A 21,329-nucleotide genomic window follows, 5' to 3' on the forward strand; every position below is an offset into this window, starting at 1 on the left:
CCTTAAAATTGGCATGCAAGTGCGTTTCATACATTGTGAAAGGGTTTTTGCATTCACAGCCTATTTTTGTGATTCGCACCGTTTGTGAATGCCAAATCTTTTGATACATCTGAACCTTTGACTTTTAACTGAAACTTCAAGTCTGACCTATAGGCTGTGCCAGTGCTTGTTCAACATTGGTGTAATCATGGCATCCTTTAGACTTCAAGGGACAGTGTGCTCCTGAATTGAACTGGTGAGAGACCTGAGATTGCTGAACACGACTTTACACATTCTGTCAGAGCATCATACACTTCACTCAGCCATGTAGAGTGGAGCTATGCCTTCTGTCTTTACTATTAGTGGATAGATATGTCTGACCTTATCTTTGGCTTGTGAGAGTTCTAGAGGTCCACCTTTCCTTTTTCTGTACAGGGTCGTTCGACTGTGGGAATATTTGCCTCTTGGGCTGAGTGCAAGCATGTTTTCATGTCAGATATTTGCAAGGATGCCACTTGGGCTTCTCCAAATACCTTTGTTTGGATGTTTCTGATGCTCCCTTTTGGAGCTCCTGTGCTCTTTGTAGCTTCTGCCTCTCAATCGGCAGTTCAATTATTTGGAGGTTGCTGACTTGGTATTGCTCTTTGTCCTTCATTATACTTTAGTTGGTTCTCTATATTCGTTTGCTGCTGCCTCAAAAGTAAGACTGTGACAAGGTAATTCCAAAATAATGTGCTGGTAATCTTTAATAATCCTAATTCTACTCTTCCTTGTCACAGTGCTGCACGCCTTCCACCTTCTCATGTGGGCGGATGCCCTGGATTTGTTTACATATGAGACATGGATTGCTATTTACAGAAAGGGTTTCTTTGGGTAAGCTCCTGGAGGAGGAGCTCAAAAAAAAGAAATGGTTTTGTCTACTAGACGTCTGTATTTGGGGAGGGTTAACCTCATTTGTAAAGAATGTGACAAGGAGGAGCAGCATTTGAAGTATTGAAGATTACCATTAGGTCACTCGAGCATGTTTCCACTTATTAGATGGTTCTAAGGGGGTACTTCACGCTATAGTGGAAATCGTAGGCCTAAAACGCAAAATCACACGTTGATAATGTGATTCGCATATCTGGACAAAAATGGAAGGAACGTGCACAAATGGATTTTGTGCCTGTTTTCCACCCATTATTACCCGCAGGTTACCAATGGCACAGCAGGTGCAGTGGCACTGGGACACAAAGCCCCGAGGGCCCATCGAGTTCTGATAATTGTTGTATTTTACTACCACAACATCACTCAAAAGGGCCGGTACCCTTGCTACTGATTAGCTGCAGCGCTGGTGGTACCGGGTATCTGTAAATGCAACGGGGCAAAAAGCGAGTGCAATTAATTTCTCAGGATTCTCTGTTGGGTAGTGTACCAGCCCAGGTTTTTTATTTGCGTTTAAGTACTTGTATGTGCTGAAATCGTAATGACGTAAACGACCGGAAAGGTCCCGGAAAGCCAAAAGAGTCTGACCTTAATAAACTACTCAATGCGTGACATTTGGAAACTTGAGCACTAATGTGCACACATCATTTGCAACAGGGGCGTTCCTAATTAGGCTCAATATTTTGTTTGGGATGAAATACTGTCTGCATATAATGCTTAGCAACTACGTGAACAGGAAATATTTGTTTTTATTTTCCTACTTGACTAGATTGTTTCAGCCTTTGACAATCATTACATCAGCCTACCCAGTCAAGTTCTCCGGTTCATGCGAGATGTGCTGCACCATTCCAAGGTTTTTCTTTGAATTTTGGGACTTGTGGTCTTGTTTATTATTACATTATAAGTCTACAAGTCCCAGAAATCAGTGTGAAAACCTGGACTGGAGCAGCACATGACGCATAAACCTGGGAAAATTGGCAGCTATGATCACCATCTGGTTTAGTTTCCAAATTCTGTGAACTTTAAAATGGTTTTACCCTGAGGAGTTCTTAGTAAAATCTGGCTTGGTTGCAATTAATGATGCCTCAGCACTGTCAAGGGGGGGATGGGTGGCGGGGTAGGGTTTGTCTGAGCAGTAATTTTTGTATACAATCCAAGCTGCATTTTAATCATTGGGTTCGAGATGAAACGAGTAAAGCGAACAAAGTATAAAACCATACTGTATGCAAACACATACATTATTTAAAAACGAAATCAGGATTTTTTAATTCATTATTTTGAATTTCCTGACCTCTTTGTATATGACTACATGTCCCAGAATTCCAGAGGAGAGGAGGTTTCAAATTGATTAGCCAGGCCTGGGCCTTCGGTCACTTGATGTAGAAGGAGAGGGCCTGCAGGTGTGAGAGGCACGCGCAGACTGCCTTAGGTCGTCTGGTTGCTCTCTGAGGCAAGCGCTCCCCTGGAAGGTGACTATGAGGCAGTGAAGCCAAGAAGTCTTGCTGGTAAGTCCTCAACTTCCAACGAAAATTAACATATTTTTGAGCCCGTTAAGTGGAGTTGGGGGAGGTGTGACTCCCGTTGGTATTAAATTCAGGGTTAGTTTGTAGATACTGACAGTTTGTTCTACCGCTCTTGGACTCTATCTCTTGGAAGAAGGTGTGGGGTGTGTTTTAAGCCATCGCATAAAATGTGCCCAGCACAAAAACCCCGAAGTTGCGCAGGCAAATTAACAAAGTGTTTTCCTGTATAAATATATAGATAATAATCGGAACACGCCAGCAACAGTATCCTGTTAACGCCATTTGTAACCGGCCAACTGGAATTTACAGCAGGGTTCTTTTGGATGCAGGTGGTTAGTTAAAGAGTTGCTCTTGGCATTTATCAAACGATATTCTTGTTGTGATAGTTAGTAGGACCGATCCATTCTTCTCCTTGTCAATTCACACAAGAGACACGTGAACGCTAGTGTTGTCAGGTGGGTGCCTCTCGGCAGGAACCAGCGATGAACCCTACTTTGATAAATTAATTTTCGGGTGCGTTAGTTCAATTGAACTGAATAAAGACTACGGTTCCCAGAATGCATCTATTTGCTTAATTATACCATGGACCAAAGTCTAATAGGACCCGGAATGTCTTTGAGATATTACGCAGGACTGCTCGGTGTTGCATAGCTCCCACGGTGGCCCCATGTCGGGATTGATGCTTGTTGGATACACGCCAGTATGGATTGAATGTATCGTATATGGTGTACATCCCACAGGCCTGGGCACGCTGAAGTGTGGAAGATTAGCTCATCAGAACTGTATTATCATTGCAAACATACAGATTGCGTAGAGAGATTTCCTTGTCAAATATCTTCTCATTTTGATAGTTCATTGTGTGTTTTTTTTTGCTTTTTTCCGTTCGATAGAAGGGTTCAGCTTTTCAGCCATCCAGGCAGTGTAACTCACCTTTACAATGTTACAGTGTGCATAGAGTGTAAACGTTGCCATGGTTTGTTTGACACATTTTCAAATAAAAATAATGTGGCTGCCGAGACTTGGGATAAAACTTGTTGGTGGCCATTGTGGCTCGAGGGATCAGCAGAACCCGGTCGTTTATAGGCATGGGCTGAGTGGATAATTGCCAGTTGACTCCACCGGCCAAGAAAACCGCATTAAAATTATCTAAACATCCAGAAGCACCATAGTAAAAGTTTGCATAAAGATACTTTTATTTAACAGCTCAGCCTGCATACCTCAGAGAAGCTCAGTGTGCATGTCCACACTGCCCATCCTTTACTGTCATGCAGGTGTCTCTCTCCTTATATAACCTCACATTTACACCAGTCTCTTTACCTCTCACCACATCCCTGTGTATCAAGCGTCACTCTCAGCTTGTATCTGATTTCTTACTAGCCTTCATACATGCCAATATCCCCGATTCAGACGAGAGCCAAAGATGGCTTTATTTTGTGTCTCCCGTCTAATATTGCTGCTGCTCCAATGTGAGAAATTGGGTTGTTGGTTGACTGGAGCGTGAACCCTGATCAAGCAACAGCCACAACCCCTTGTAGGTTGAACTACAAAAAGTCACTAAATTAACCTGTGCTTAACCCTGGGTAACTAGGCACAAAATGCAGTCAGGCTCAACTGAGAGGCAATGTGTTGAGTATTCGTGCAGAACACATACAGCAATACACTGAAAACACAATGACAATCTTTAACCAATTTAGAAATGCAGAGAAAATTTTAATAAATTTGACACCAAACCCATGAAAATCCAATTAGTAGAACTAGAGTTCTGAATTTTTTAAGTTTAAGGTTCAAAATGGCAAGCCCTCAGTTTTAGAAAATGGCCACCTGTACACTTTTAGTACCACAAACAAGGGTCCAGAAGTGGAGGGAGACCTCTCGGAGGCACAAGACTCACTGAGGCTGGGTCGGGGTGCAGGTTTAAGATGGTGGAAGCCTGTTATGTCCATGTGGCTCAAAACAGGAGACCAACTGAACTATCTCTTGGAGTCACTTCAGGAGTCCTGGGTGTAGGCAGTGATGCAGGGCTGGTCTCTGACGGTCCCCAGCAGTCTCCAGGCAGCAAAGCTGTACTTCCAGTTACAGCTGCAGTCTGGCAGAGTGCACAGTAAGTCACAACAGCAGGCAGTCCTCTGAGAGTCCTTCCACAGATCCAGTAGTGAACTGAGTAGGTCTAAAAGTGCTCTTTGTATATGCTGGTGCCCTGCTCCTAGAAGTTGGGAGAAGGTTCCAGGAGGGTTCTCTATAGTTCTAGGAATTTCCTGCTTCCTCTGCCCTGGCTCCTAGCTGGCTGCACTGACTATACAGGGTTGTTAAGCCTATTGTCTGGTGGCAAAGCCGAGCCTATTCAGTTGCCAGTGGTGCTATGCTTAGCTCCACCCTCCCCCCACACACAATCTCATTAGGTCTTATAATGGCCCATTCAGCATTCAGGCTCTGCTGATTCCTGCCCCTCTTCCCCCCCCCCCAATATTGTGACTGTCTAGGGTGATTTCACAAAGCCCCAACTGTCAGTTACACCCAGTCATGTGACTTAAGGCAGGTTACAGTCACATAGGGCTAAGGGCAGGAAAATGCCAACTTTTAAAAAGTGGCATTTTCAAAACTTGTGATGATAAAGCCAACTTTACCATTAAGGAGGAGATATAATTACAAGTTCATAGGTACCAAACATGACATATCTACCAACTCTGGCTTAAGAATTACAATTTATTAATTTTAATGAGAATTCCCAATGTTACCTTATGGAATGGGTAGGCATTTAAGAAGTGAGAAACAAACTTGGATTTTTTTCACTGCTAGGACATATAAAACTAAAAAGTACATGTCCTATCTTTTAATTACACAGCACCCTGCTCTAAGGGCTCATTAGGGCCTACCTTAAGCGTGACTTATATGTAATGAAAGGAGAGTTTAAGGCTTGTCAAGGGGTTTTAAATGTTGAGTCAACATGGATGTGGGAAACTGCCTTCAGGCTGCAATGGCAGGCCTGGGGCAAGTTTTAAGGTGCCACTTAAGTGGGCGGCACAATAAGTGTTGCAGGCCCACTGGTGACATGTAATTTACATGCCATGGGTATATGGCATACCACTCTACAAGGGACTTAAATGTAAATTAAATATGCCAATCTGGCATCTGCCAATCAAGCCATGATTAGGGGCGTGAGCACATACACCTTAGCACTGGTTAACAGTGGTAATGTGCACAGTCTTAAGGCCAACAGAGAAAAAATACAGACAAAATGGAGGCAAGCAGGCAAAACGTTTGGGATAGACCAGTGGTGGCAGGCAGTTTTAGGAGGGAAGGCGGTGGGCGGGAGGCACACTCTAACTCATTCTTTCACACATGTACGCACATCCATTAACACTCATCAACATTCAAACGTGCACGCACCAAACATTCATTTAAAAAGAACACACACACACCCCTCCCCCTCACTATCTTCAGCCTCGGAGGTCCCAGGAGGGTTGGGACTGCTGCCTTCCCTAAGCTCAGCCAATGAATGAAGACAGCAGTCCCAACTTCGTCACAGAGTGGGATGGGGTCAGTGAGACTGCTGATCCCACCCCACTCTGTGACGAGGTGTCACTGATTAACACTCTCCCTGGGCGCTTGAGGGCTTAAACCTGATGCACCCAGGTCAGTCAATGGGTGATGCTTCCCTCGTCACCTGGGGGAGGGCCTCAAGGTACCTGAGCTGAGAAGGTCACGCCCACAGGAGCTGTAACTTCTTCAGCCAAGCAAAGTTCAGCTCAGGCACCCAGGAGTCTGCGTATGTCTCGCTCCTGGCTGCCTCACCTGAACATGAAGTGTCTGTCAGGCTGACCTTTGCTAAGCCTGACAGCCACTCTTCATGAGGGGCAAAAGGTGGGGGAAGTGGCCCCTCCGCCCTAAAGGACGGGCCGCTCCTGGGGTAGACCACCCTAATGCTGACAGGTCTAACATCCAATGAGGAAATATACCTTTATCCAGTATTGTTTTTTCAAAATCTTCCAGTTGGAAAATGTTGCCATGTATTCACTTCTCTTAACACAACCTCCCTCCCTCTTTGCACCTCACTGCATTGTTTCCATCTCCTCTTCCTGTATCTGTTCCATCTTATTGACCTCTTTGCAATACCATCTTTTTAAATTGGCTTACTCACACCACTCTTTACCTACACCTATGTTCTCTTCATTTACGTATTCTCTCCTCATCCACTACCTAACCTCTCAATTTACCTTACCATTGGTTTGCAATGTCATTTCGCCACCTCACCCTCTTTCTATTTGTTCACTCACCTCACAACTTTCTCGCTCCCTTTTTCTTTCTTACTGTCAACTCAGTGCACCTTCTCTATTTTAGCTTCCCCCTTTGTACCTCACCACATCTTTCTTTATTTCCTCTCATTCAAAGCTCTTTGCCTCACCATCTGTATACCTCCATATTGATCTCGACTTTCTGTCACCACATATACTGCTCTTCTTTTGCTTTTCACCCCTCTACTTTTCTCTCTGCTTTGGTACATTTTACTTTCTGTACCTCTCATTTTGACCCTCTAGACCTCACCACTCTCTTCACCTTATATCTCACTATACATCAACATCTCTGGCTCTCTATCACTGATCCCTTACTTCTCTCTGTATCTCACCCCACTGTCCTTATCTTTTTTCTGTCTTTAAACTTCTCATTAGAACATTGCCTATCTCTCTAATTCTCTCCATCTACTTCTTCCTCTCTTTTTTCTGAGAGCTACCTTTTCTCTCTCTCTCTGCCTTAGTCCTCTCCATAACTCATCTGATTCTCTAGCTCAACACTATCTCCCAATACAATTTTCCTCTGCCTTACCACTCACTGCCTTCCTCTTTACATCGACCTCCTCTCACCCGCCCCCCCACATTTCGGACTCCACATATTTGGAGGTCATGGCCTAGGCAGAATGTACACACAGGAAAAGGAAAGCCGGGAAAGGCAGAGAAGTTGATCGCGTAGAAACTTATCAGAGCTTTGATTCTCACTGTTGCAGCAAGAATGGCAGTTGTGAAAGGGGATTTGTTGTTATGAATAGCCATAGATAAAACCTACCTTTTAAAGCACTAAATACAGTTCTTATTTTAATGTGATATGCTAATCCACTAAGTCCTTTTCTTTCCTATAATAGGAGTAGAAGCTAGTTAGACACACAATTCCACGTAAAATATTGGACAGCTTGAGCTTTTTGTATGTTTTTACATGCCCCTGTTTCTGAAAGTTTAACCTATGATTTGATATTGTTTGGCATCACAACGTCTTGCTCCATTTGAAAATGAGCAATAATCCAAAGTTGTTCTGAACAGAAAGCCCCAAATATAGCATGAACTTCTACAGAGGTGACTTGGGGTACAAAATGCGAGGTGCATTGCACTAAGGCAGTCATGCAGGAAGATGGGTAGATTGCAGGAACAGTAGTAGTGCAGGAAGTGAAAGAACAGTGCCCCACGTAAAACTCTTGTGACGAAGGTCACTGGTCAGCAAATATGAAAACAGTAATATGGCAACACCATCATGCCCATATAAATATTCCAAACAACATATATCAGAAAATATAATTGAATGTTTAAGTTAATCCAAAAGTAAAAATAAGTGGGGTTGGGGACCAAACTATATTAACAGAAAAGGCCAAACCCACGCATATATTTGACAATAATCAATCCATTGCATTAATCACAATTTGAAAAACACACAACATAGCCCTTTTATTAAATTGTATCGTGGCAAAGGATCAGAGTGTTGAAGTCTACATTTCGATCCTCCAAAACAATACAGAGATCATCATCAGGACGTATGACTAACATGCCTGTGAACACTGAATATAAAACAATAAAACAAAGGGTGAAAAAGATGAGTACAAAGAAATAAAAAGAGGGGAAAGGGAGAAGAAAACGAGGAGGTGGAAGGGAAAGAAAGAAAGGCAAAAAAATAGTCAACATGAGAACTATCAAAAAGATCCTTATTAAAAATGAATGAGGTAAACACACGTGAATTGTATGGTAAGTGAACAAATACGGAAACCAATGCATAGTGTGTGGAAAACATCAGTCGAGTGTGACAAAGTAGCCACAACCTATGTGAAAAAAATTATGAAATACCTGCGCAATAATGAATGAGATTGCAATGGGGAACCAAAAATAATTAAAATAGCAGGCTACCAGGTAGCTGGAAAGTAAATACACATTGAGTCAGAAGGCCGAGCAGTAAAGGGAACAAAAACGACCAAAAGCAGCTATACACTCACCGATACAGAGCTAACTAATCATACTTGAAGAAGAAAGTCCAATAAAGCTGCGGTCAGACTCCCGAATGGTGCCCCCAGTACATCAGCAGAATAGTTGGCGTAATTGCGGCAGAAAAGTCCCCCGTGCAGCGGGGGGAGCGGAGGTAAAATAATCCCTTACTGGTCTTCTGACTCAGTTTATTTTCTTTCCAGTTACCTGGTAGCCTGTTATTATTTTTGATTCCCCATTGCGGACTCACATTTCATTTTTGCGTATGTATTTCCTCATTTTTCCACATAGGTTGTGGCTACTTTTTGTCTCACTCAGCTGTGTTGTGTACACATTGGACATTGGTTTTGGTGTTTGTTCACTTTTTAATATGCAATTCGTGTGTGTTTTCCTAGTCTCTTTTATTAGGGATTTTTTTACATTCGGTATTTTAAATTGATTGTCTTCCTTTCTTTTTCCTCTCCTCGTTTTCTTCTTTTGTCCTTTCTCACATTTTTTTTCTTCCTATTTTGTTCCTCTTTCTTTGTCTTCGGATTTTTTCTTTTCAATTGTTTTATAGTGGGTTTTCTCTGTCATGTCTGTTCATGACTCCTGATGATGATCCGGGTATTGTTTTGGGGTTCAAAACGTCGTCGACTTCAAAACTCAGACACTTTGCCATTGTACTCCTGAATGAAAGGGCTATGTTGTTTGTTTCAGATTGTGACAAATGTAATGGATTGATTGTCACGCATATGCCGGAGTATTCCCTTTTCTTTTTATATCGTTTGATTGTTTTTCTCCCCACTTATTTGTACTTTTCCATTAACTTAACATTAAAGTATATTTTTCTGATACGTTGATTTGACTATTTGAACATGATAGTATTCCCATATTACTGTTTTCATATTAGCTGACGAGCGAGCACTGTTCATTGTAATTATTACATACTCCTGGTCCATTGTTATCCATGGGGTCGCTTGTTGTGTATAATCTACGTAAACCCCTGTCAACGCAGGACTGCCTGCAAGTAGAAGAGGAATTAGTGAGAGGCAGTGTGCTTAAGCAATCACAAGCTGGTGTTAAAGATTCTGGCACAAATATGACACAAAATCAAACTTGAGTGGCAATATACTACTGGTGTTGTAATTAAATCCCCACAAAATTAGTATGCACATTACTATAGTGCAATAGGGTACATAGGTTTGTGGTCGGATGTAAGTGGTGCTATACTGAGATACTGGTGCTGCTTGTTACTCTGAAACAGAACATTCTTAGGTGGGGTCCACTCTATGCAAATTGGGTTAGCGTTATCAGTGCATTTGTGAACTGAATATTTTATTTTGGAATGAATACAATAGGCTGAGCTATCTACCAATCTATCCTAAGGAGGATGTTTTTTAAATTGGGGAATTAAAAAAAACTGAGAAACGTATTAGACTCTAGCACTTTTTTGCATGTTTTATTGTGGATGTTATATATTTGAATATATCCTATGATTTAAGACTTCCCTTAAGGACTTCTGGTTTAAGAATGCAGAATTTTATAGTGTGGTCCTGCTCTTACATCCAGTGTAACAAGCACCTAAGAGGTGCAACCCTACACTTTGAGGGCCTGATTACAAGTTTGGGAAGTTAATTCTGTTCAGTGTGTAAACCTCTGTTTACTCAGACTTTAAAACATCAAATAATTATGGGAAGAGTTAGAAAAAGAAAAACACGTTACATTTCGGCAGGTCAAACCTGCCATAATTTAACTGGGGAAACGGGTATTTAGCCTATCATTTAGATTTTGGTGTGTTAAACATGAGGATCCACGCTATTCCCCTTAATGTCGTAATTGGTGTTATTTATTGCACCCAATACTTAACGTACTACGTGGTATCATTATTTATTGGGGGAGAAAAATAACACCTCAACTTGTAATCAGACCATATGACTATTATTCAGATATCTAGTGTAACCTGTAGTAAACAGATCTATCTATCCCAGACTGTCTCAGGTATTCAATAGACCATGTTTCAAAAGAGACCAACATGAAAGTGACAGTAACTTAGCCTAGTAGAACTGTGTGGTGTGAAGAAATCCTCTTGGCCACCTTAGATTGTAGCTCCTCCAAATGAACCTTTAATATTCAATGGCACTTAACTAGACAGAACACACCTCATGTGGTTGAGCATTAGCAGCTAGTTGGAAACTAGCTTTGGTTTCCTTTCATTGTATAGGTAGATTGAAGGGATGCTTTGAGAGGGGTGGGGTATTGGCTTGGGATCAGTCACCTGGTCCCAGACAGCTTGCACATCAGTCTGATTGTCCAGGTCCCTTGCTTATATTTCCTTCTAAAAGCAGGGTGTACTGTGTAGAACCCCAAAGACCTTCAGTTTCCGATATGCGAGTACTGTACTCTGTCTCTATCCTGCTCTGAACCTTCCGACCACAATTTTTTTTTATTTCCGGGTAGTTAATGCTTAGATGCTAAGGCCATCGCTGCATAGTTTATTGAGAACCACAGTAGTCTTATGCATTGCAGAGACGTCTGACATGGAGGCAAGTTGCTAGTCGGGTCTCAATGGGTTGCCTGAAGCTACAAGCTTTCAGCTTGGCTTGAGCTCTGCTCTTCATCTCTGAATAGTCGCCTGAAAATTTCGAACCATTTCCAACTGAAAGAGACCGCTTGACGGCTAAACTCAAACATTTCTCATAAAGAGGGTTTCATTTTTAGCTTGGGAAATGCTGCCTGAGGAAACCCAACACAGGCGCACTCTTTTAGATTATATTTTGCAACTAACGAGCGTAAATGGCAGTTCCATCAGTTCATTGACTCCCCTTTTTTAAAATTGTGTGGTGTTTGAGGGGTATATCTGTAAAAACCTGGATCTTTGAAGAGCATGTTCCCGGTTTGCACCTTTTTCTGTACTACCGTGTCCAAGATTAATCTCGGTTATATCAATCTACAGGGACCAAGTCTTGCTTGGATGTAGTGTAATGGAGTACTGCTAAAATGTATTGCTGACACAGGAGAAACTCTGATTTCGGTAGCATTGCAGTTTACTGTGCAGTGTCTTGGTGCACTGAGATGTAATCATGATGATATTTGCTAGGGTAAGTGTCACACCTTATCAGTTAAATAGCACAATTAAAAGCTTTTTTTTTTTGTTTAAAAAGTTATGAAAAATATTTAAGTAATGTATGTAAATTGATAAGAACATTGACAATTAACAAACTGAATAATATCGGATCAAACAAGTAAGTTGTTACTAGTATTATGTTGATAAAATAGAAAAATAAGTCACAAGTGAAGACATAAAAAAAAAATCGATAAAAGGAGAAAAAAGAAAAGCAAACTTGGAATAAGCATTCCTTGTAATATAAAACTGTGCTAGCCTTATAAAGTAAACAGTGATCTGAGAAATATAACCATTTAAGCATTTAGTAATAAGGGAGATTCAAGGGGGTTTTGACACTCCTTCAGAAATTGGTTGATGTAAATTAGCTCAATGCAGAACAATTTAGCATATTAGTTACAGGCAACCAACAGATTTACCTTTTAATAGCTAAAGATAATGGAGTAACAAAGTTGGTATATAATCTATGATTATAACAAACATCATACCACCATGCCTGGGAAGTAATTTTGAGTGCATTTTTCCAATTTTTCGTTATATGCTGGAAAGTTACAGCAATTAATAAATCCACAGTTTGCACGTTCATTTCAGTTTTTCCAAATGTCAGAAAGGCTACCCAAAAAACATTAACAAAAGAAAAGGGTATGGAGGTATGAAAATTTGATTCATTTGAGCAGATACTTGAAGCCAAAATTGGGATGTATGTGGATATTCAAGTCACGTGTTTTAAAGTTGAATTAGAGGTTTGGATTGTCCAACATGTTGACATCATAGAAGAATTTGTTTTATTTAAAATGTGTGGTGTAAGTAGTAATCTGTTTTATATAAAACATTTTGAGTAGTGTTAACTGCACAAGATGTCTTGCAAATTTTAATCCATATCCTATTCCACAGATTGATTTGAAATAAAGTTTGTATGTCATTTTACCATTGTATTTCCTCTAATGTTTTTAGTCTAGGTTGGGATACATAGTTAAGAGGAGAGTACATGTTTGAGGCTGAGGGACAGGTTGGTAAAACCTGTAATACAGGGGAAGGTGTAGGAGCTTGGGGAAATTGCAGACGATGGATTTTTATATGGTTGTAAAATAGCTGTGGTTGAGTTGATATTTGTTTTGAAAACAATTTGGAAGATTAACTGTTTGACTTACATAAAGGAAAGCAATGAGTGATTATCTAATAATTGAAATATCCATACTATGCCCTTTTTATACCGATAACACAATTATCAATCTTAATAAGTTGATTGTACCCTATTGAAGAAATTGATCTGAGTTATATATTTAGAAAGGATGGGACATAATATTGTACAAGCATTAGTTATGAACAGGTAAGGATATATTAGCTGGGCATTGAGTGAGAAAAATAAATTCTATAAACGTAAAAGGATGAATACAGGATAATTCTAAGTCAATCCATAAGGGCTTTTGATGTAAAGCATTTTCTTGATGTGAATGGAATGAATGTTTTAGAAAACAAAGCAGTATGATAGAGCTGACAATTAACTCCCCATATTGTTTAGATCATTGCAGTTTAATAAGAGACATTCAATGTTCTCTATTATTCCATTAAAAGGAAATTAGGATAGAGTTAATTTTCTTAACAAAAAAGAGGAAATATTAATATATTAATGGGAATATTTGAGAGATAAAAAATTATTATGGGAACAAGCATCATGTTAATAGAATCTAATCTACCCCACCATGATAGAAACAAAGGATTCCATTTTGATGTTAGATTTTTAAGGCTAGAAAAGAGTATTAAAATTAATAGAAAGAGTTTATTTGAAAGAGTTTGTGACCCAGATGCCTACATATGTTATATTTGTGTGGTTCCAAAGAAAGTTTGAAAATGAAAATTCATGTTTAAAACATCATTTATTAAGTGGAAGAATCTCATTTTTAATCTGTTAAGCTTGTAACCTGAAATAGTTGCAAAGTGTGAGACTGTATCCTAAAAGGGATTTAAGGAAAGTTCAGGGGAAGATAATTATAGTAGGATATCATCAGCATATACTGAACATTTGATATGTATGTCTCTATATTTAAATCCGTGTATATAAGTATTCTGGCGAATAGAACATAAGAAGGGTTCATGTGCCAAGATAAAAGGCAAAGGAGACAAGGGACATCCCTGTCTCTCTCCTCTGTGAAGAGAGAAAGATGAGGAATTTATACCATTAAAAACTAATGCTTTAGGGGAACTATATAGCATAGATACTAGTTTGATAAACTTCTGGCCAAAACCAAACCAAGAAAGAGTAGCAAAAAGATAATCCCAATGAATACGATTAAATGCTTTTTCAGCGTCTAAGGCTATAGCAGCTAATTATTTCAAATACGTCTTAGATTTACTCAAAATATCAAAGAAAAGTCTAGTGTTACCTGAAAGATACATACCTTTAATAAACCCAGACTGGTCTTTACTGATTAAAGGGGGGAGGAAAGATTCTAGCCCAATTGCGAGAATTTTAGCAAACCTTTTGTAATCTGTGTTAACTAGGGATATTGGTTGATAATTTTTGCAGAATTTAACCTCTTTACCTTCTTTTGGGGTGTGGCAAATGAAAGCCACACCCCAAAACGCCAGACGCTGTGTTAGATGTTGCACAAAGGGTGAAGTTTGTGTAATTTGGGAATAAATAATTTTGAGAAATATAAATGGAACTCAACAAAGCCATATAGTCCGGCAGCTTTATTTGTTTTAATATAATTTATTGCTCCCTGAATGTCCTTGAAAGAAATATCTGCATCTAGAGGAGAAAGATCAATATTTCTTTTTATTAGAGACATATGTCAAAATAAAATCCCGTGAAGCGGTTATAAAAGATTCCCATGTTATCTGAAAGAGTTCAGGTGTATCATTTAATAAAACATATTCTTATATAAAGTCTTGAACGTTTTTAATAAATGTAGTGTCTCTTAAAAGAAAGGTATTAAAGTCCATACAATTAGTTTTGGGAGTAACAGAAGGTAATTCCAGATCTAGTATGACTGGGGCATGATCTGAAATTAGAATGGTACCAATCTCTGAACCTAAAATGGTTGAAGTAAATTGTTTATGCATGGATGTGGGAATAAACTTAGTTTTAGAAGAGTGGTCTATAAAAGGGGTCAAAAACAAGGTTACAATCACCTCCAAAAACAAAGTAACCATCTGTAACAGACATCAATTTGTCAATATTTGGCCAAAAAGTTTTATCCAGATGAGTGGGTGCTTACACATTAAAAATTGTTATTGGGGTATTATTGATAATAAGTTTTAAAAATAGCCAACGACCTGCACTGTCATTGTCTTGTGCTAATAATTTAACAAGTAAAGTTTTTTTTTTTTTTTAACATAAAACACCATCACCATTGTGTGTGCCAGGGGATGTAGAAGTATAACCTACCCAATTGCATTTGAGTTTACTAACTTCTTTATCATTAACATGTGTTTCTTGTAATAATGCTATGTCCTCATTCAATGTGGCTAGATGCGTGAGAACTCTTTGTCTCTTAATAGGCGAGCCTAACCCTTTAATATTCCATGTTATTATTCGAAGAAACATAGGAAATAAGTTATATTAAAGCTATGAAATTCTACAAAGGTAACAATATAACTATGTTTGGTATATAAATCACCAAATATAGTAATTTCTAGAAGAGAACCCTTAGAATAAAAAGAAAAAACTTGTAAATGTAGAAGCATATAAATGAGCCATTGAAACAAGATAACAAGGTAATAGTTCCACATAAGACGAAATAAATTAATAGTATATAACAGTTGAAAAAATATTGAAAAATTAAGGAATGCAATATCATTAAAATTAAACAGAAAACGATGACTAAATACACAGAGCTATAAAGAAGAAAATTAAGGAAAGAAAATGAGGAAAGAAAGACCAAGAAAAATTGTGATAAAGAGAAAATAGACACATAAGGTACAGACTAACAAAATTAACATACCTATATAACACACAAGGAAATGAGGGTGGTGACACCACAAAAGGGAGATGGTTCAACTGTAACTTTGAAGTCAACAAGAAGGATCAAACAGAATACAAAGACGAGGATGTAATCATGATGATATCAACGACCAATACCTCATAAGATATACATAAGGTCATTAAGAGAAATGGGATACATGAGGAAAAGAACATACGGTATTACTTATACTGATAATAATGATTAACAAAACATGAAAATAAGAATACTACCTAGAAGTGAAATAAGATTAAATGAAATTCATGCTGCAGGTTGTTTTGAGATGTCCATGTCTTCTCCTTTACATGAGTTGATGAAGCATTGCAAAACCTTGGGACCCTCATACCATAGTTTTATTTTTATAGGTTATGTTAAGAGCATGGATTAAAAAGTCAAAATTTTGGTTTCAGAGCACGAAGAGCAAGTCTCATGTCCAAAAAGTATTTTCTTCTGTCAGCTGTAGGTTTAGCATAGTCTTGTGTGAAGAACAAATGTGAATCCAACCATGATATTTTTCCTTTTTGATTTAGCAGCTCTAAGAATTTGAAGGAGCTCAACATATTCTGGAAAGTAGATAACTCCCATCGGCTTTCGTGATGAAGATACTTGATGAGATGAATGTCGTAGTTTGTGTGCTTGTTGAATATTCAGTGATAATGTAGAAGGAAGGTTTAAAAGTTTAGGAAGAAAATATTGAACAAATGTAATAGGGTCTGAACCTTCAGTTCCTTCTTATAAGCCATAGATACGTAGATTATTTATTCTACTCTGATTTTCTACGTCTTCAGCATGTTTCCTGAGGTGAAGTACTTTGGATTTAAGCAATTGCAAACTTTGAACTGTATCCTCAACATCACTGACTTGTTGTTCTACTTAAGTAACTCTTATGTAAAACCGAGTCCAATGATCAGTTAAAATCTGCAATTTGTTATTGGTTTCTTCCATAAAAGGATTAAAAGCATAGATTTCCTCTAACAGTAGCTCCATTGTAATAGTATGGGGAGATTTAATAGGTGATGGAGGATCTTTTTTAGCATGTTTAGTTGCTGAAGTCATGCCTGCGCTTTGTTTGGAAGTTGACTATTATTTTGTGGTAGAGTTCCACTGGGAGAGGAGGATGCCACCTTTACCAAAATAATATTATCCATATTTGTTGCAAGAATTGAGAATGAATTATCTGGAAACAACCATGGCAGCAGTAACAAAAACAGAAGAATGTGCCTGGCTTAGTAGTTCCCATAAAATATATTCATGTATAATTAAAAATAGTTTAGTTGAAAACATGAAGAATATTAAAATGAAAACGGCATTACTTCTAAGGAAAATGAAGAGTTGCTTCAACAAAATTCTGGCCGCAATATTCTTCTCAGAGTATCCACTCAATTAAATAAATCTATAGAAGGACATGTCCTGTATAAGAGAACTTACCTGCAGGTAGCAGAAACATTATTGATGGTTTTTTTTTTGTAGTCCAATAAAGTGTTATGCTATTTCTGTGAGGAAAACACTGCCAATTTCTCCTATGACCGGAGGTGCGACCATCTTGAATCGTCTCCAAACCACGCCCCCCCAGCACAAATTAAAGCTTGTTCTATGATTTCTTCTGTACTACCACCTTGTGGTGCATCACAACAGGCTCCCCAAAGCGTATTCCGTAGCAGCCTAGTTAATTGGTGCTTTCCCTAGGGTTAGTGGTAGGGGCCATGTGGATATGGGAATAAGAGTCAAGGGTGTGGAGAAGATAAGGTAAAGCAAAGTGCAGCGCGTTCAGAAAAATGACAGCATTGCATGAGGGCAGAGATGACAGTAACCACTTGGCCTGGTACTGGTGATCCTTACTGAGAAGATGATGATGAATGTTGGGGCCAACCAGGCTGATCTAACCTAACATTTACCCAATGTCATCTGTCTGCAAGAGACCAGAGTGGCTTTAAGGGATTATCACAGCACTACGAATGAAGCGCTCTAGAAAAAAATATCTCCAAATGGAAAAAGCAGCACATTTAAATAAACCACATTCAGTCGGCAACATATTTAGGTAACAAACTATTATTCAAGAGTCCTAACCTTTCCCTTGGTTTCCATCTAGACATATGTTTTGTTAAATAGAAAACACAAGAATAATTTCTGTGTAGTCATGCTTCATAATCTTTCCAACAAAAGTAAAATAATTTAAAAATACATTGCATGAATTCATCACATCGTTCTTCCTGCACACTTCTTTCTGCAGGTATCGTGGTGAAAGAAGCTTCACATAATACACTATGAAAATATTAATTTCTGCCCTCCGGCTATAGCCTTTAACCTTGAAAAGCTTATCATGTTTATCAAAGAAAAGATAGGGACCAGCAGAGAGAAATCAACTTAGTATTTTTCTCTTTCACAGAGAGTGAAACTCGTGCACTTTTCTTGTTGTGCATGTTATTTAAAGTCCTACAGTTAGCAACACAAAAATGTCAAAGTTTGTATTTGTTAATTGGCATACTTAGTTATGTCTAAACTCTTTCTTCCCACTTCACATAAACAGTGTTCACACTTCGATTATATTTTGATCAGTAAAACCATATGCATAATTAGCCAGAATTGACTTTTCCCCAATAATTCTGTCCGACCATGCCTCGATAATCTAAGATCTCATGGGATGCCTTCAAATTCTGCCACCACCTTTAGAACTTTTCAGAAAACACTTTTTCACAATTCATCTTATTTTGCTTTTCTGCTTGGCAATGTTTCTTAATTTCTGCTCTAAACGATGAGGATAGTGGCTGCTGTTATGTGAGATGCACTGAAAGCCGCTAAAGGGAATATAAGAGGGAGGAAAATTAAATTTGTGGCCCAGGAGGCAAGTGCCAAGTTACTGTAGAGACCATACTTTGCTCTTGGTTACTGTCATTGGGGTAACTCACACCCAATTAATACTTGTATGCACCATTCACAAAACAAAGTGACTTCAGATATGGCTTTCATTCATTCATTTGTTAACAATGCATTGTGTTCTACTCAAGCATTTGTGAAACTATGGTCAGTCCTTTAAGATCTCATTTGCACTGAAGTTTTGGGCTAGCTCTGAGAATGTCTTGCCTAAGGTTCCAGGAGACAAGGTGTTATTTTCTAGACTAGACCACTATGTACTTTCCAACTAAAACTCAGTCCCACGTTCAAATACCTCCAATGAGAAATGATGCTGAGGTATTTTCTCAGTGTGAAGGCTCTGGGCTCGCATTCTATCAAACGCAAGCTCTATAAAGTCCTAAAGGAGTGACTGGTGCAATTTGTGCTGGACTTATGTGAAGCTATTCTTAAAGGTGAAACACCACCACTTTCATTGCATGTCACTCCTGCTATTATTTAAAAAAAAGAAAAAAATGCCTCTTACTCAAGTAGTGTGTGTGTATTATGTGTGTCGTATGTGTATGTGTGTGTATATGTGTGTGTGTGTGTGTATATGTGTGTGTGTGTGTATATGTGTGTGTGTGTGTGTATATATATATATATATATATATATATATATATATATATAATCTCACTATTGAGTGCTCCATGAATTATTTTTCTCAAATACTGGCTGACCATTCTGCCACTGTCCAAAACTTAGGTCATTTGGTTTGCGGTAAAGGGAGAGATATGCTGTAATTCAGTGTCCCTCCCATCTCATTAGGTCTTTCCTAGACCGGACATGCACTGTCGCTTTAAGCCATTCTATTTTCTAACATAAAGGATGAAGGCTGCCACTGCTTCTGATTGGTTGTCTTAATTTTTAATCTATTAGTTGCTTCTTATTGGTCAGCTGCCGTAGGCTTCGTTCCTTTTCATGTGTGTACCCCTCCCCAGAAGCATGAATGCATTGTCTGTGTCCTTCCACTGAGTTTTTTATTTTTTAATTTTTTTAGCCATTTTTTTTTCTTTAAGCACTCTCATTGGGCTTCTCTTTTTTTAACTGGCTCCCCCATGTACTTCCCAGTTCAGTGTTCCAATACTTCCCCCCTCATCTATGTTGCTTGCGTCCATCTGCTCCCCTTTCCTCCATTGTTGTCCTTGTTGTTGGTGCGTGCCCCATTTATCCTTCATCCTTCCATTGTTGTTCATGTTGTTTGCTGGAACCCTCCCACCCACCCTCTTCCATTGTCTGTGTTGTTGTTGGAAACCCCTGCCCTTCCCTCCCCATGTTGTCTGTCAGCGTGCTCCACACCCTGCGCTGTACATGTGCTTGCTCCCAGCTTCTCCCTCTCATTGACCGTTGTCTGTGCTAAAGTTCATCCTCCTTTCCTGTGCTGGCCCCCACACCTTTCCTCCATGTTGCCTTCCCATCCTGCAATAAAACAAAAAAACGTTCTGTTATGGGGCCTGCTCGGGCTGCATCCTTGCTTTTACTCACATCCTCTGTGGGCTGTGTTGTCCACCCACATGCCCTTCTTCCCTCCTTGTTGCCACATCATGGCACTCTTTTTTTTTCTTTTTTTTTAAATACTTTAATCCAGGCTACTTTGCTGTACAACATGACTAAGAGACTTTGACAAAAGCAACAGCTCTCTTGTAGTCGAGACCTACTGGCTATGCCAATGCTTGTTTTAGCGGTGAGTGAACTAACAAGTTTTCCATTAGCTTCACCCAACCCTGCCAGGAGAGAGCCTTAGCCGCAGCCCATTCACCTCAAGGCCATTAGCTTCGGAGCAACCGAAGGTCTTCCTTATGGAGGCTGGTGCTTGTGACGCTTTTCAATGGAGAACTTTAAAATTATAATTGAATTCTTAGTAAATGTCTATTTTGAACAAATGAAAACATCTATCATTTTTAGGTTGGCGCAATCAAACTGAAATGATTACATTGCCTAAATCACATTTTCCTGCCTCTCCCTTCCTATGTACTGCAGTCCTTGTTTTCATAACTTAAGTGTCATCTTCTCATTTGTATGGAGCCATAGAAAGTTGTGATTAAGGTTTTACCGTACATGCATTGGCAAACAATTCTGTCCTGCTCTAGGAAATCTACCATGCCAAATTGGAATGTGTGCTTAACATAGAGTTTAAAATCTGTTTCTGTTGAGCTGTTTGAGGTTAACCTCGTACTACTAATAAACCCAATTCTCCCCTCCTTTGGCACTTTAAGAAGTATGGATAGACATGCGAGTTTACAGACTTTACAAGGTTGCCAATAAGAGATCAGTTTGTATATAGTACCAACAATCCTGAGAAAATGACTTGGCGAAGAATACTTTTGCTATTGAAACAGTTGAAGAGATGGAACAAATGACTAGGGGATGGAGACGTGTAATGAGAGCAGCGAGGGCCCTCACTAAAATGCAAATTATGTTTAAATTCGGATATTAAATGTTTTGGGGTGTAGTTAATATCACAGACGGTGTAAACTGTTTTACAAACATTCTCTTGCAGGAAGTGTGGCTAGTAGCATCCTTATGCACGGATTGGTAGAGTGGGAATAGTTTAACAAGTGGACAAAATTCAAAAAGTGTGAAAAAGATAGCTTTGCAAGTCAGTGAAGTGAGTGAAGGTAGTGATAAAAAGATCGAAATGCTGCGGTGTGATATTCAAGTCAGTGTAATGATTGTAACAGCTGGCAGGTTGATTTAGGATCTGCAAAT

At 39.1% G+C, this 21,329-nt stretch overlaps 1 protein-coding gene across 2 annotated transcripts in view; it reads left to right on the forward strand.

Annotated features, from left to right (window-relative positions):
* Window positions 1–2,290: 2,290 nt before the first annotated feature.
* The window catches only part of LOC138259339 (uncharacterized), a 640,620-nt gene continuing 621,581 nt past the window's right edge, over window positions 2,291–21,329 (forward strand). For both annotated transcript variants that reach the window (XM_069206979.1, XM_069206981.1), the window contains exon 1: window positions 2,291–2,408. The gene's annotated coding sequence lies outside the window, so the exon portion shown is untranslated. The remainder of the gene's footprint in view (window positions 2,409–21,329) is intronic.

The sequence above is a fragment of the Pleurodeles waltl genome, chromosome 9 (genome assembly GCF_031143425.1).
Source record: "Pleurodeles waltl isolate 20211129_DDA chromosome 9, aPleWal1.hap1.20221129, whole genome shotgun sequence".
Classification (NCBI taxonomy): domain Eukaryota; kingdom Metazoa; phylum Chordata; class Amphibia; order Caudata; family Salamandridae; genus Pleurodeles; species Pleurodeles waltl.